We start from the raw sequence: 13,428 nt of genomic DNA on the forward strand, positions 1-13,428 counted from the left end.
TTTTCTTTCCTTCTCTTCTAAACTTCAGTATTCTGGTGTGTCTGGAATATAAATCTGATTTTAGAAGTATTCTAGTATATCTAGAATTTTGAAGAAAAAAGTCACCGAGTGAATTCCGTCTATTTTTTTCTTCTCTTCTCTTTGAGAAACACTATGCTGGTGTGTTTGGAAAATAATTCTGATTTTAGAATTATTCTAGTGTGTCTGGAATTCCAATTAGAGAAGTATCTAAATGAAGTTACAATAGCCAAGTGTCTAGAAGATCTATTCGCTTCAGGTGTGCCAAAGCGGACAGTATCACTCTAGCAGCCCAGAAGGCTGGTCTGCACCATCCTATAACACGTTATCAACACAATTCTATCTACTATGATGTGGTCTTGGGAGGGTATGTTGTGGCAACAATCTCACATTGGTGGTGAGACGGAGTGTGGTGCTCCTCTTAAGAGGTTAAGCACCCTTCCCTAGTGAGGACTTTTAAAAACGTGAGGCCCAGGTGTGCCAAAGCCAACAATATCACTAGCAGCCCAGAAGGCTGGTCCGCACCATCCAATAACAGTAGTGTAACTGTTAATAATGTGTTATAAAAAGTACGTGATTTTACAGAAGAAAATAAAAACCTAAAATTGAATATGCTCATTTTCACCCGAAAAAAAAAGGCAGTCATATTGCATTATTTTACATGAATTCACGGGATTTCACAAAGAAAGTGGTATTTTGATTAGAAAAAAGTCGGGTTTGGACCACCCGTCAATAATGATTTATTTCCAAATAATTTTACCTAAAACTAAAGTTAATCCAAAAAAAATTGATCATCGCATATATTTCCGTGGCAAGAAAATTGCCCATTTATTTCAACACTAACACAAAAGCTGAGAAAATACTAAGTTTACAAAGACAAACTAAATTGATGAAGCATATAAAACAAAAGAACTTTCAACAAAAAAAAAATATAAAACAAAAGAAGGTGGTACAAGATCAGGGAAAGAAAGGTGACACACAGTGGCGTATCTAGAATTTATATTCAGGGGTCTAAAATATTACTACTTCAATTTGAAAAATTACCTCCTCTTCGAAATATTTTATGAAATACTTGAATATAATAGATTTAATCGTTGTAGATTTTAGAAATTCTTCATAAGTAATTATGATTTACAGAACAATTATTTTTGCCGAAAAAAGAAATAATGGTTTGAGAATTAACTGGAATATATTATGAAATACGCTGTACAAAATTTCAAATTCGGTTGAACTAATAGGGAAACTCTAAAACTATTTTGTAAAACACTAAAAAAAACTTAAATAGGCAAAAAGAAATGAGGGAGCTGTAACTCAAACCCGTGACCTTTATCTAACTAAACATGCATTCTACCATTGAGCCAACATCATTTGTTAATTATAATAGGAATGCAACTCCACTTATAATGTTAAAATAATTGTTTTTTCTTTTCTTTTTTTATATTATTACATATTATATAGTAATTTATAATTGTTGAGGGGGGAGGGGAGGTCTATAGATCCCCTAGGCCAAACATAGATCCGCCACTGGTGACACATGACATATGAGTGGGGATGTAGACGAAGAATAAGTTCTTGAGTTTGTTCCCACAATGAGAAGAAAAGTACAATGGAGTTAGCAACCCTAAATGAAGGCTAGAATGTGTTATTATTAAGAAATCAATGACAAATATATGCACTAAAATTTTGGACTTAATTGTCATTAGGTCATAACCTTTTGGACCTATGACTCATTATTGAAGCCACCTGCGGACTTTCTTTTCACAGAAAGTAAAATAGTATCATTCATACGAACATAAAAAATACAACTGCGGTGGAAACAGAAGTGATTAACCAACCAAATCATAAAACAAGAGCTAGATAAAACTAAAAGTGGGAACCAAGGTAAAATTTTGGACTTAATTCAAATTAAGTCTTGACTTTTTTGGACTTTGGGAGCAGACTAGTTTCATATTAGGGGTGGAGTTTTTGGCCTTTTAACTTAATATCTTTTAGACTTCTTCTTCTCCTCCCACCACCACCACCAATTTTGCTAAGGCGCTAACACCACCACTTCCGGCAATACCACCAACTCCGGTTCCACCACCACCTCCGATTCCCAGCACCAACCTCTCTCCTCCTCCCCTCTCTCTTATCCTCTGCGATCCAGCGAAGGGGATGAGTCCTCCATGGGAACTCTCGTCTGGGAAACTAGACGAAGCTTCCTCTAGATTTGGGAATTCTAGATCCAGACAAAACAACCTTCGTCTGAAAACTCAATTGAAGGGTTTCGGCGAAGAGACCCTCCATTTTGCTGAAACCAAGGGCGGACTCATTAAGAGACCAGGCCGGCAACTGCCCGGTATAGAATTTCTAAATTTTTAGTTCCTGTTATAATTATCTTAGGTTAAGTCTTTACTGTTCAACCTAATAAGTTTTGGGGTGCCTAAAGTTTCTGGCGACAAAGAGTGCGGTGAAAGAGGTAACGAAGGATTCAGGAGGAAGAATCATATTCACCCACTTCTTAGCTTGATTTACCTCCATTTCAAATCCCCAATTCTTTGTTTCATTCTTGTTTTTTTGATAGTCTCCATGATTTCCATTAATGGAGGTTCCATTTAGGTGAATTTGATCAACTGAATCACGCTTGGGAGAACCCAAAGTGGTGGAAGTAAGAGCAACGAAACGGAAGTTATCACGAATACAACCTTCTGAATTTTAATTTGGCATAGAGTAGCTATGAGAAAAATTGCTTTGACAATGTTATCAAACAAATTTATCAAATAAAAAAAAAAACTTTTGACCTCAATTAGATTGAATATCTCAAATTTGATTGAAATTAAAAAGAGGAATTAGGAGTACTGAATAAAATATAATCAATGGTGATTTTATCAAAAACTTAGTGGGATGAAGTTTACGTTACTAGAATGTTTTTTTTGCTCAACTCTAGGTGAGAGGTCTGCCTCCCGAATTTGAAATCCTGGTTCCGCCCCTAGTTGGAACTTAAGAGAGGGAGAGAAAAAAAGGGAGACATGGAGGGAAGGGGGAGGAGAAAATAGAGATGAAGATGAGAGAAGTAGCAAAGAAGAGAAGAAGAATTAGGCGAAGATCGCCGACCGCCGGTGTGGTGGTGAGAAGAAGAGAGGAAAAGAAGATCAGAAAAAATTTGGGGAAATAAGATATTTCCACCCAAATGATCTAATTTCCCCGTAAAACATTTTTATTTTCCAAAAACACTCACCCAAATACTTCCTCAAATCGTTTCCAAAGGCCTCTTAGTAATGGTTCCAATATACTTACTTATCTTTTGTGGTGGTGGAAAGGTCGAAATGATAAAGTTTTTAACTCAAAACCATTCGAACCACATCGTTGTTGGTGGTTCGCACGACAAGAGATGAAGAACCTTGTTAGTCTTTAAGAAAATACAAACACTAACCAGTCGACAGAGTGTAACTTATGGTTACCCTGTCCTCCGAACACCATTAAGATCAACGTAGATGGTTCTTTCAAACTGAATGAAGCTTCGTCGGCAACTAGTGGCGGACCCACGTAGGGGGCCGTGGGATCACGGGCCCCCACGGCCCGAAGTTAAATCCTTAATATCGAGTAGAAAATACGGTATATAAATTTCGAAAAACAATTAAGGGAGAAGCAATGAGGATTGGGCAGGATGGACTGAGGTAGAGATATCCGTGTGTGAGATCCGTGTTCAACTCCCACCATCCTCACTTTTTAGTGTTTTTTCTCCATTTTCATGAAGGTTCTTTTGTTAAGTTTGATTATGCTCCTTCTTTTGTTATCAGGTAATGTTTAGCCCTTTCACTTTTTCCTTCCAACCCTACTTATTAGTCGGTTATTCTTTAAGTTTTTATTATCTGTATTAATTCGATGTTGACTCCCATTAATTTTATTACAGTCATTTTTCTATATATTATTACCACTTCTTTTTTTATTTCATTTATGTATATATTTTGACTATTTTTTTCTAGATTGCATCTACTGTCTTTTTTTCTTTTCTTTTAATACATTCTTTACAAAGATAAGATGCGATGATCATTATTCAAGACATAAATGGTTCTCTTTCTTTTGATTTTTTATTTATTTTTTTTATAAAATTCGAACATATGTAATATTAATTGCACATATATTGTTATATTTTATATTTTACCATGTTTTCTAAATTTCGTGTACTGTATCCTATTTTAATTTTCACAAACATAAGTTGCGGTAATCATTTTTCAAGCCATAAAATATTCTCTTTCTTTGAAATAAAATTGACACATTATAATTTTTATAATATTCGAATGGGTATAAAATTAATTATTTATATTGAGCCGTAGTGTATGCAACTCCCAAGTTAGTAGTAGTCGAGTTGGTCGGTTGTGTAATTATAAGATAGAAAAAGCACTCGCTTGAAAATTACATTTGAATAATTTAATTATTTTTGTTATAACTACAAGTGCCCCCACAATATAAGAATCCTGGGTCCGCCACTGTCGACAGCAGTGGCTCGGAATCATGCAGGTGAAATACTCCGATCAGTTGCTAATAGAGTACTCGCGATCTCCCCACTCTTCAGTGAAATGCTAGGGTTTGTGATGGGAATAAATTTAGCTGGGGAATTATGGTCCTCATCCTTTATATTGGAGGGGGAGTCTCAATGGATTGTTGGATTTCTATCAGATGAAGATCCACACATCCCATGGCGTATGATAAACCATGTGTCCAATATAAAAACGCGGCTTACTTAGATCACTTTAGGTGCAGATAGAGTTTTGTACACGGGATCGCAATGCATTGGCGCACTCCCTGGCTTCTTCGGTTTTAGTCCCTGACTAATGAAGACTTGTTATTTCATCCTCAACGGTTAACTCCGGTTATAATTGTCCTATTCTGTCTATCTTGTAATCTAATTTCCTTTATAGGACAAATTGTAGTTCTCTCTTATATTGTTCGAAAAAAAAAGAACTAGGTTTGTGTTAATGTTTATAAGAAATCCTCGTTTAATTTTTAAATAGACTCCCTCCGCAGTTCTTAAAATAAAAAATTGCCACTACTACCAGAATGAGATTACCTTTACTCTTCTTCTTCTTCTACAAAGCTATAAGCAAATGTCATATGAAACAAAGGAATGTCTATTTGTTACACACATAACAAAACAGGTAGATAGCTATGAATTTAGAGACTCTGACGTCCCATATTTCTTTCACAAACCCGTGAGCCCAAGAAACGACTTCCACAAAAGGAGAAGAAAAACCCTAGAAAAATAGAACCTCCTCATCTGTCTAGCATTAACATTTAAGAAATAGTTAATCTATCCCACCTTTCTCCATGCTTAGAACTTTTATGCTTTCTCACCTACTTCACCTTCCTCTCACGCCCAGTTTTTTTTCCTGACCCATCTCTACTTTGGTCCTACATGTACTATTGTGAAGTTAATTAAACTTTAGTACTTATTTATCGAGTCAAATAACAATATTTGAATAGACATATCGATTCTGAAGGCGAAAAACTTATATTCATAAACATGTTCTCATTGGTTAGCAGTTGATTTCCTATGTTCTCAACAAGACCATATCATCTAAACGACTAAACCTACTACTTCAAGTTTATTTACTACCCACTCAATTAGTCAAGAATATTTTAATCTACCACTAGAAAATAATTCATACGTAATCTCTTGGGTGGATCATATGATTGATAAAGACATTATTGGAAGTATTGACTATTAAAGAACGGTTTTAATTTTTATTGGTTCTGGTTCTACTTAATTTTTTATATTGGAGTACTTTAAGAGTCATTACATCATATGGTATAGAGACACTGTGAATATATAATATGAAGATACATTATTAACTGAATAACACTTCAATCGCCTCCATTTGAGACATCTTGGGTCTAAAAGCCATATAAAGATCCTTACCATTATACAACATTTGCACATTTACTTTATTTGTGTCTTAACCACATGGGATAAATTATGGGCCCAAACTGCTTTCACCCGACTTTGATCTAAGATTTCATGGGCTTAACAATACAGTTGTCTGTACATATTTCAAGCGCGCACACACACACTGACACACATACATATATATATATATACTTTGATATATGTAGTGTATAAAAATGTCTATTAGGTATACTCTGCCGCTAGAGGGCGTGGGTAGTACCATAGCAAAAAGACAGAAAGCTACGAACTGATAATTTCTTTATGAACTATGAGTAGCTAGGTATATTTACCAATTAATCCCACGGTCACCTCTGAGAGAACCCTAGTCAGCTAGTCTTTTTCTATGTACATGTATGCCGTCATTTGAGATCTTTTACAATAATTGATACCATATGCACTTTTCAAACGATGTTGAAGTTAGCATCGTTAGGGTCAAGGTGGGATGAAATCGACTTTGAATTCCTCGGAAACACTAGTGGAGACCCATATATAATGCACACAAATGTGTTTACTCAAGGGAAAGGCAACAGAGAGCAGCAATTCTACCTCTGGTTTGATCCTACAAAAGACTTCCATACTTACTCTGTCTTTTGGAATCCTCAAAGCATCATGTAAGTATCAATTCCATCTGTATTATTTTTTTTTTTGAATAATATGATTGAATTAGAAGAAAAAGGGGAAAAGAATGTACAAGCCTAAATGAGGCGAAGCAGCGACAGGGTCGCCAAGGCACTTAAGCCGAACCCAACAAACAACAACAAAAAAAAAAAATAACAAAAACACAGAACCAGGACCCTCGAAGAGCGAGATTACAACGACATGATAAACGCCCCCCAATTTCCCACGATGTCCGAGAACACTCTATATTTAACCCTTGGAATGTTGCGACTCCAATGAAACACAAAACATTTGGCTGAAAAGATTATATCTTCCGTAGTCCCCGACTTGTCGGAAAAAATCGCTGCATTCCATCTGTATTATAGATACATGCACAAACTTTTAAGCAACCTACTTGGTGTGAGAGGCGGTTTAGGATGATGGATGGCGGTTTGGCTTGAAATTGGAAATAGGCTGTTTTGGTTTCAATTTGGCAATTTGCTCATAGGCGGTTTCCATGGGTTTCCAATTTGCTCACAGGCGGTTTCAATGGATTTCCAAAATTGGATGCTTGAATTGGGATCCCACCGCCTCATAATAATATAAATAGGGGGTTGATCAACATCAACAACACACCAACACAAGCAACAACAACTCTTCTTTAGAGAGCTAGAGAGAGAGCAAGAGTGAGAGAAATTTTTCATAGTTTTTGAGCGGTGTTAAATTTCTCGGTCGTCGAAGATCTAGTATAGAAGGTTAATTTCTATACGGTACCATCTTGGGACGAACTTGCGGGTTGTGTTAGTCGTCTTCATCTATCCTTCAATAAAGATTTCTTTTCGCCCGAGGACGTAGGCTTTAAAGCCGAACCTCGTTAAATTCTGTTCGCATATTTGATTTTGACTTAACTTTTCGATTAATCTTCATAATCGGATCAATTTCTAGGATAGGTTCGATAGCTTCCGCGACTTTCAGTTCTAACAATTGGTACCAGAGCCTTGTTGAGATTGAACGAAGAGAAGATGGGATCGAGAAGTGGTACGGTCAAAGCAGGGAAATATGAGATAGAGAAGTTCAATGGGAAAAACGATTTTTCTTATTGGCGGATGCAGATGAAGAATCTGTTAATCTCGCAGAAATTACACAAGACGTTGACGGGAAAGAAACCAGGAGATATGTCAGATGAGGATTGGGAGGAGTTAGATCTCGAAGCACGGGCTACCATTATGTTGTGTCTTGAGAGGGACGTGGCGTTCCTAGTAGACGGAGAAACAACGGCGGCGGGTGTGTGGTTAAAGCTAGAAAGCAGTTTCATGACGAAAACTTTAACGAATCGGGTCTACTTAAAATACAAATTATTCACATGTAGAATGGAAGAGGGTTCTTCTATTCAGGAGTATGTGAATAGGTTTGACAGGATTATCTCAGATTTGAAGGATATTGATGTTAAGGTTGAGGATGAGGACCAAGCCCTCATATTGTTACTTTCATTACCTAAATCCTATGAAAACCTTGTTCAAACTTTGATGCTTGTTGGTGATAGTCTAAGCATGGAAGAGACGAGAAATTCGCTATTAGCGGATGACCTTCGTAAGGTTGCTACTAGCAGTATGGCGTCGGGTGGAGTAGACAAGGATCAAGCACAAGGGTTGTTTGTAACGAGGGGGAGGAGTAATGAAAGGGGAAAGGGAAAGTGCGGGAAATCTAGATCCAAATCTAGAGGCTCTTTCAAGAAAACGTGTTTTAGTTGTGGTGAGCTTGGCCACTTTAAAGCGGCTTGTCCAAAGAGAAAGTTGAAGCAAAAGAACGAAGGCTACAAGGAGAAACAAGAGATGCAAGAGGCGGGATATGTGTCAGAAGAGGCGGACGAATGTTTCTCGGTGACAGAGGTGTCTGAGAAGATCTTCGATAAGTGGATGCTTGATTCAGGGGCGTCACACCATATGTGCCCAAATAGGGAGTGGTTTGCTACCTATAGGAGTATAGATGGTGGTACAGTTATACTGGGTGATGATAGTATATGTAAAACTGTGGGACTCGGAACAATACGGATCAAGATGCACGATGGAGTGGTGAGAACATTGACGGACGTAAGACACATACCCGATTTGCGGAAAAATCTAATTTCCCTTGGTGTGTTGGAGCGGAACGGCTGTAAGATAATTATAGAGAATGGCTCCATAAAAGTCGTTAAGGGTTCTTTGGTGGTAATGAGAGGTACTCGTTACGGTAATTTATACAAACTTTTGGGGACAACAATTACGGGAGATGTAGCAGTAGGAATCAGTGGAAGGGATCCAACGGCTAGTACGAGGCTTTGGCATATGCGCCTTGGGCATATGTCAGAAAAGGGTCTATCTTTGATGTGCGGGAAAGACTTGTTGGAGGACATGAAGAAGCCTTGCATGGAGTTTTGTGAGCATTGTGTGTTCGGGAAGGCACACAGGGTGACGTTCTCTACAAGCAAGCACAGGAGCAAAGAGGTGTTAGACTACGTACACACCGATGTCTGGGGACCGGCAAAGTTACCTTCCAAGGGTGGTTCCAGGTATTTTGTTACATTCGTTGATGATCATTCGAGATTTGTCTGGCTTTATTTTCTGAAGCATAAGAATGAGGTATTCAACACATTCCTGGTGTGGAAAGCAATGGTTGAGAACAAAACTGGTCGAAAGCTGAAGACGTTAAGGTCGGATAATGGGACCGAGTACACGGATGGGGCATTCAAGGAGTTTTGTAATCAGGAAGGCATTGTGAGGCACTGGACAGTAGTAAACATACCTCAGCAGAATGGAGTCGCAGAGAGATTGAACCGTACACTACTTGAGAAGGCTAGATGTATGCGCTCCAATTCGGGATTAGGCATAGAATGGTGGGCAGAATCTGTTGCTACAGCTTGTTATATTGTGAACAGGTCTCCACATTCTTCTTTAGATGGCGGCATACCTTACGAGGTATGGTCAGGTGAACATGCAGATTACGGGAGACTTAAGGTTTTCGGTTGTACGGCCTATTACCATGTTAAAGGTAACAAACTTGACAATAGAGCAAAGAAGGCAATTTTCTTAGGATATGCTACAGGAGTCAAGGGTTATCGGCTATGGTGTACGGAAGACAAGAAGTTTGTAATCAGCAGAGATGTGGTGTTTGATGAGTCATCTATGGTAGCTATGGCGAAAGCTACGGTGCCTAGTTGTGGTGATGTTGGGTCTACTAAAGCTCAAGTAGTGGAAGTAGAAGCCGAAGACCAACGGGTTTCTAGGAATCATGATCAGGTGGAGCATCAGGATAAAACTCAGGATGAGGAAATTGATGAACCCGATCATGAGGAGGTTCAAGGGGAAGGTACACAAGTTTTACAACAACAACAGCAGGATGTTTCGGTACACACTAGGCCGAAACGGTTATATAAGCCGGTACAGAGGTTAGGGTCAGACAAACCTCTTAGGCATTACGGGCAGGCAAATGTGGTTGAATATGCACTCTCGGTGGAAGACGACGAGCCGGTCACCTTCAAACAAGCTATTACCGCGGAGGAAAGAGAGAGTTGGTTGGTTGCTATGCAAGAAGAGATGGAGTCTCTTCACAAGAACCAGACATGGGAGGTTGTCCCATTGCCCGAAGGTAAGTCTGTTATTGGTTGTAAATGGGTGTACAAGAAGAAAGAGGATTCTTCCCAGATCAAGGGTACAAGGTATAAGGCAAGACTAGTGGCCAAGGGTTATGCACAGAAAGAAGGGGTCGACTACAATGAGATCTTCTCACCGGTCGTGAAACATACTTCTATTCGGGTGCTATTGAGTATTGTTGCTCATAGTGATCTTGAGCTGGAACAACTCGATGTTAAAACCGCCTTCTTGCACGGAGATTTGGAAGAAGAAATTTATATGGCTCAACCTGAGGGATACAAGGTTGAGGGTAAAGAAAATCAAGTATGTCGTTTGAGGAAGTCTCTTTACGGATTGAAACAATCCCCTCGCCAATGGTACAAACGATTTGATTTTTTCATGCTAAAGCATGGTTTTCGCAGAAGTGACTATGATTGTTGTGTATACATCAAGAAACTTCGCGAAGGTGATTTTATTTATCTCCTTTTGTATGTGGATGACATGCTTATTGCTTCTCGAAGCATGGTGGAGATAAATAAGTTGAAATCTCAACTCAGTCAAGAGTTTGAGATGAAAGACATGGGCGCTGCAAAGAAGATACTGGGAATGGAGATTAAGAGAGAGCGCTCAAGTAAGAAACTGTACTTGAATCAGAAAGGTTACATCGAACGAGTAGTTTCTCGATTTGGGATGCAGAATGCGAAGGCGGTGTCAACACCTTTGGCACCACACTTCAGGCTCCCGGGAAAACAATCTCCCATTACTACGGTGGAGAAGGATCATATGGATCGTGTACCGTATGCTAGTGCAGTTGGCAGTTTGATGTACGCTATGGTGTGTACTCGTCCGGACATTTCACAGGCGGTCAGTGTGGTTAGTAGGTTTATGGCAAACCCGGGGAAGACACATTGGGAAGCTGTGAAGTGGGTCTTGAGGTACTTGAAGGGTACCGTTGATACGGGTTTGTGCTTTGGTGGAGACACATGTCAGGTAAGCGGTTATGTTGACTCGGATTATGCTGGCGATCTAGATAGAAGACGATCTACTACTGGTTATGTATTTAAGGTACATGGTGCTCCAGTTAGTTGGCGATCGATGTTACAATCTACAGTTGCGTTATCTACTACGGAGGCCGAGTATATGGCTATGGCCGAGGGTGTGAAGGAAGCATTGTGGTTGTGGGGTCTTCTAGATGATCTAGGGATTAAACAGGAGTGCGTGGATGTATGGTGTGATAGTCAAAGTGCGATCCACTTGGCGAAGAATCAGGTCCATCATGCTCGTACTAAGCATATCGATGTCAGGTATCACTTTGTACGAGATGTCATAGAGGAAGGTGATGTTTCTCTCATGAAGGTTCACACAGATGAGAATCCCGCGGACATGTTGACTAAAGTGGTGACGTGTAGCAAGTTTCAGCATTGCCTGGAATTGCTACAAATCGGCTCGTGTTAAGTTGCTCGAAAGGGCGTAATGGCGACAAGGTAATCTTTATGTGAAGGGTTGGTAGAACTACGGTAGGCTTGATCCTATAAAAGGGTACGTAGGCAATCATGGTCATATGGTGCAGTCGGATGAAGTTACAAGAAGTCGATATCTTACAAGGAGTATCCTGGTGTTCGTCCAAAATTTGAAGTATATCAAATTATGTACGAGGTGGAGAATTGTGAGAGGCGGTTTAGGATGATGGATGGCGGTTTGGGTTGAAATTGGAAATAGGCTGTTTTGGTTTCAATTTGGCAATTTGCTCATAGGCGGTTTCCATGGGTTTCCAATTTGCTCACAGGCGGTTTTAATGGATTTCCAAAATTGGATGCTTGAATTGGGATCCCACCGCCTCATAATAATATAAATAGGGGGTTGATCAACATCAACAACACACCAACACAAGCAACAACAACTCTTCTTTAGAGAGCTAGAGAGAGAGCAAGAGTGAGAGAAATTTTTCATAGTTTTTGAGCGGTGTTAAATTTCTCGGTCGTCGAAGATCTAGTATAGAAGGTTAATTTCTATACGGTACCATCTTGGGACGAACTTGCGGGTTGTGTTAGTCGTCTTCATCTATCCTTCAATAAAGATTTCTTTTCGCCCGAGGACGTAGGCTTTAAAGCCGAACCTCGTTAAATTCTGTTCGCATATTTAGTTTTGGCATAGCTTCTCGATTAATTTTCGTAGTCGGATCAATTTCTAGAATAGGTTCGAGCTTCCGCGACTTTCAGATAAAACACTTGGGAAACATGCCAACATGAGAAAGAGTTGCATGGTAAGTTGGAATAACCGCGAGTGTAAGTGGTAAAAAACGTTAAGTGTATAAAATTTCCCAAGTCTCAATCCAAAGTGATTATGACTCGAGGCTTTTGGGTAGGCTCTCAGAGCCTTGGTTCGTAGAGTTTTCGATTGAGCTTGGGCGTAGGGTTGGCTTCAGCTTTGACCTAGTCTGCAGAACTAGAGACAATGTCAGAAGCTGCTACAGTTAGATTTTCACACTAACACTAACGGGTCAAAATTTGTTGTTATTTCTTTGGCAAATCAGTTTTTATGTAGATGATACACCAGTCAGAGAGTTCAAGAACTTGGAGGTGAAAGGTGTTCCATTTCCGAGTAACCAGTCAATGAGAATCTACTCTAGTCTATGGAATGCAGACGATTGGGCGACAAGAGGTGGTCGAGTCAAGACTAATTGGAGCGATGCACCATTCACGGCCTCTTACAAGAACTTCAATGCTAAAAATGCTTGTATTTGGTCATCTGGTTCTTCATCTTGTAATTCTTCCAACTCTAATGACAACCATTCTTGGTTAAGTCAAGCTGCTTTAGATCCTGAAAGTCAAGGAAAGATCAAATCAGTACAAAAGAATTATATGGTCTATAACTATTGTAGTGATACAAAGAGATTTCCTGAAGGTCTTCCTCCTGAATGCACACTCACTTCTTAAATGCTAAAACAAGTTTCATTTTCAGCGTGTTTATGAGAACTACGGAGATGTTGTAATAAAAGGATTTAGTATTACATAAAAATGGGGTGATTCTTGTTATGTAAGTAAACAATGTGATTCTTATTATTGAAGATTTTGAGAATTCTTCCTTGACTTTAACATAAGGCAATGGGTTATATTTATAACCATTGTAGGATATACATGGATAACAAGATAATTGAAAATATACAAAGAATAACTTAAATAAAGAAGGATTTGATTTAGGCAAAGATTATGGTTTATCATCCCACGTCAAGCTGAACGTTGGCATTGTGAAGTGAAAGCTTGTTACAAAGAAGCTAAT

The 13,428-nt window shown here is 39.0% G+C and overlaps 1 pseudogene across 1 annotated transcript; it reads left to right on the forward strand.

Annotated features, from left to right (window-relative positions):
* The first annotated feature begins 6,352 nt into the window (after window positions 1-6,352).
* On the forward strand, window positions 6,353-13,213 carry LOC147556398 (xyloglucan endotransglucosylase protein 7 pseudogene; annotated as a pseudogene). Its single transcript, XR_015234109.1, has 2 exons — window positions 6,353-6,555; window positions 12,683-13,213. The product of XR_015234109.1 is annotated as a xyloglucan endotransglucosylase protein 7 pseudogene (transcript).
* The last annotated feature ends 215 nt before the right edge of the window (window positions 13,214-13,428 follow it).

The sequence above is a fragment of the Eschscholzia californica genome, unplaced genomic scaffold (assembly GCF_041429995.1).
Source record: "Eschscholzia californica isolate CP2 unplaced genomic scaffold, dmEscCali1.0.p SCAF_2, whole genome shotgun sequence".
NCBI lineage: Eukaryota > Viridiplantae > Streptophyta > Magnoliopsida > Ranunculales > Papaveraceae > Eschscholzia > Eschscholzia californica.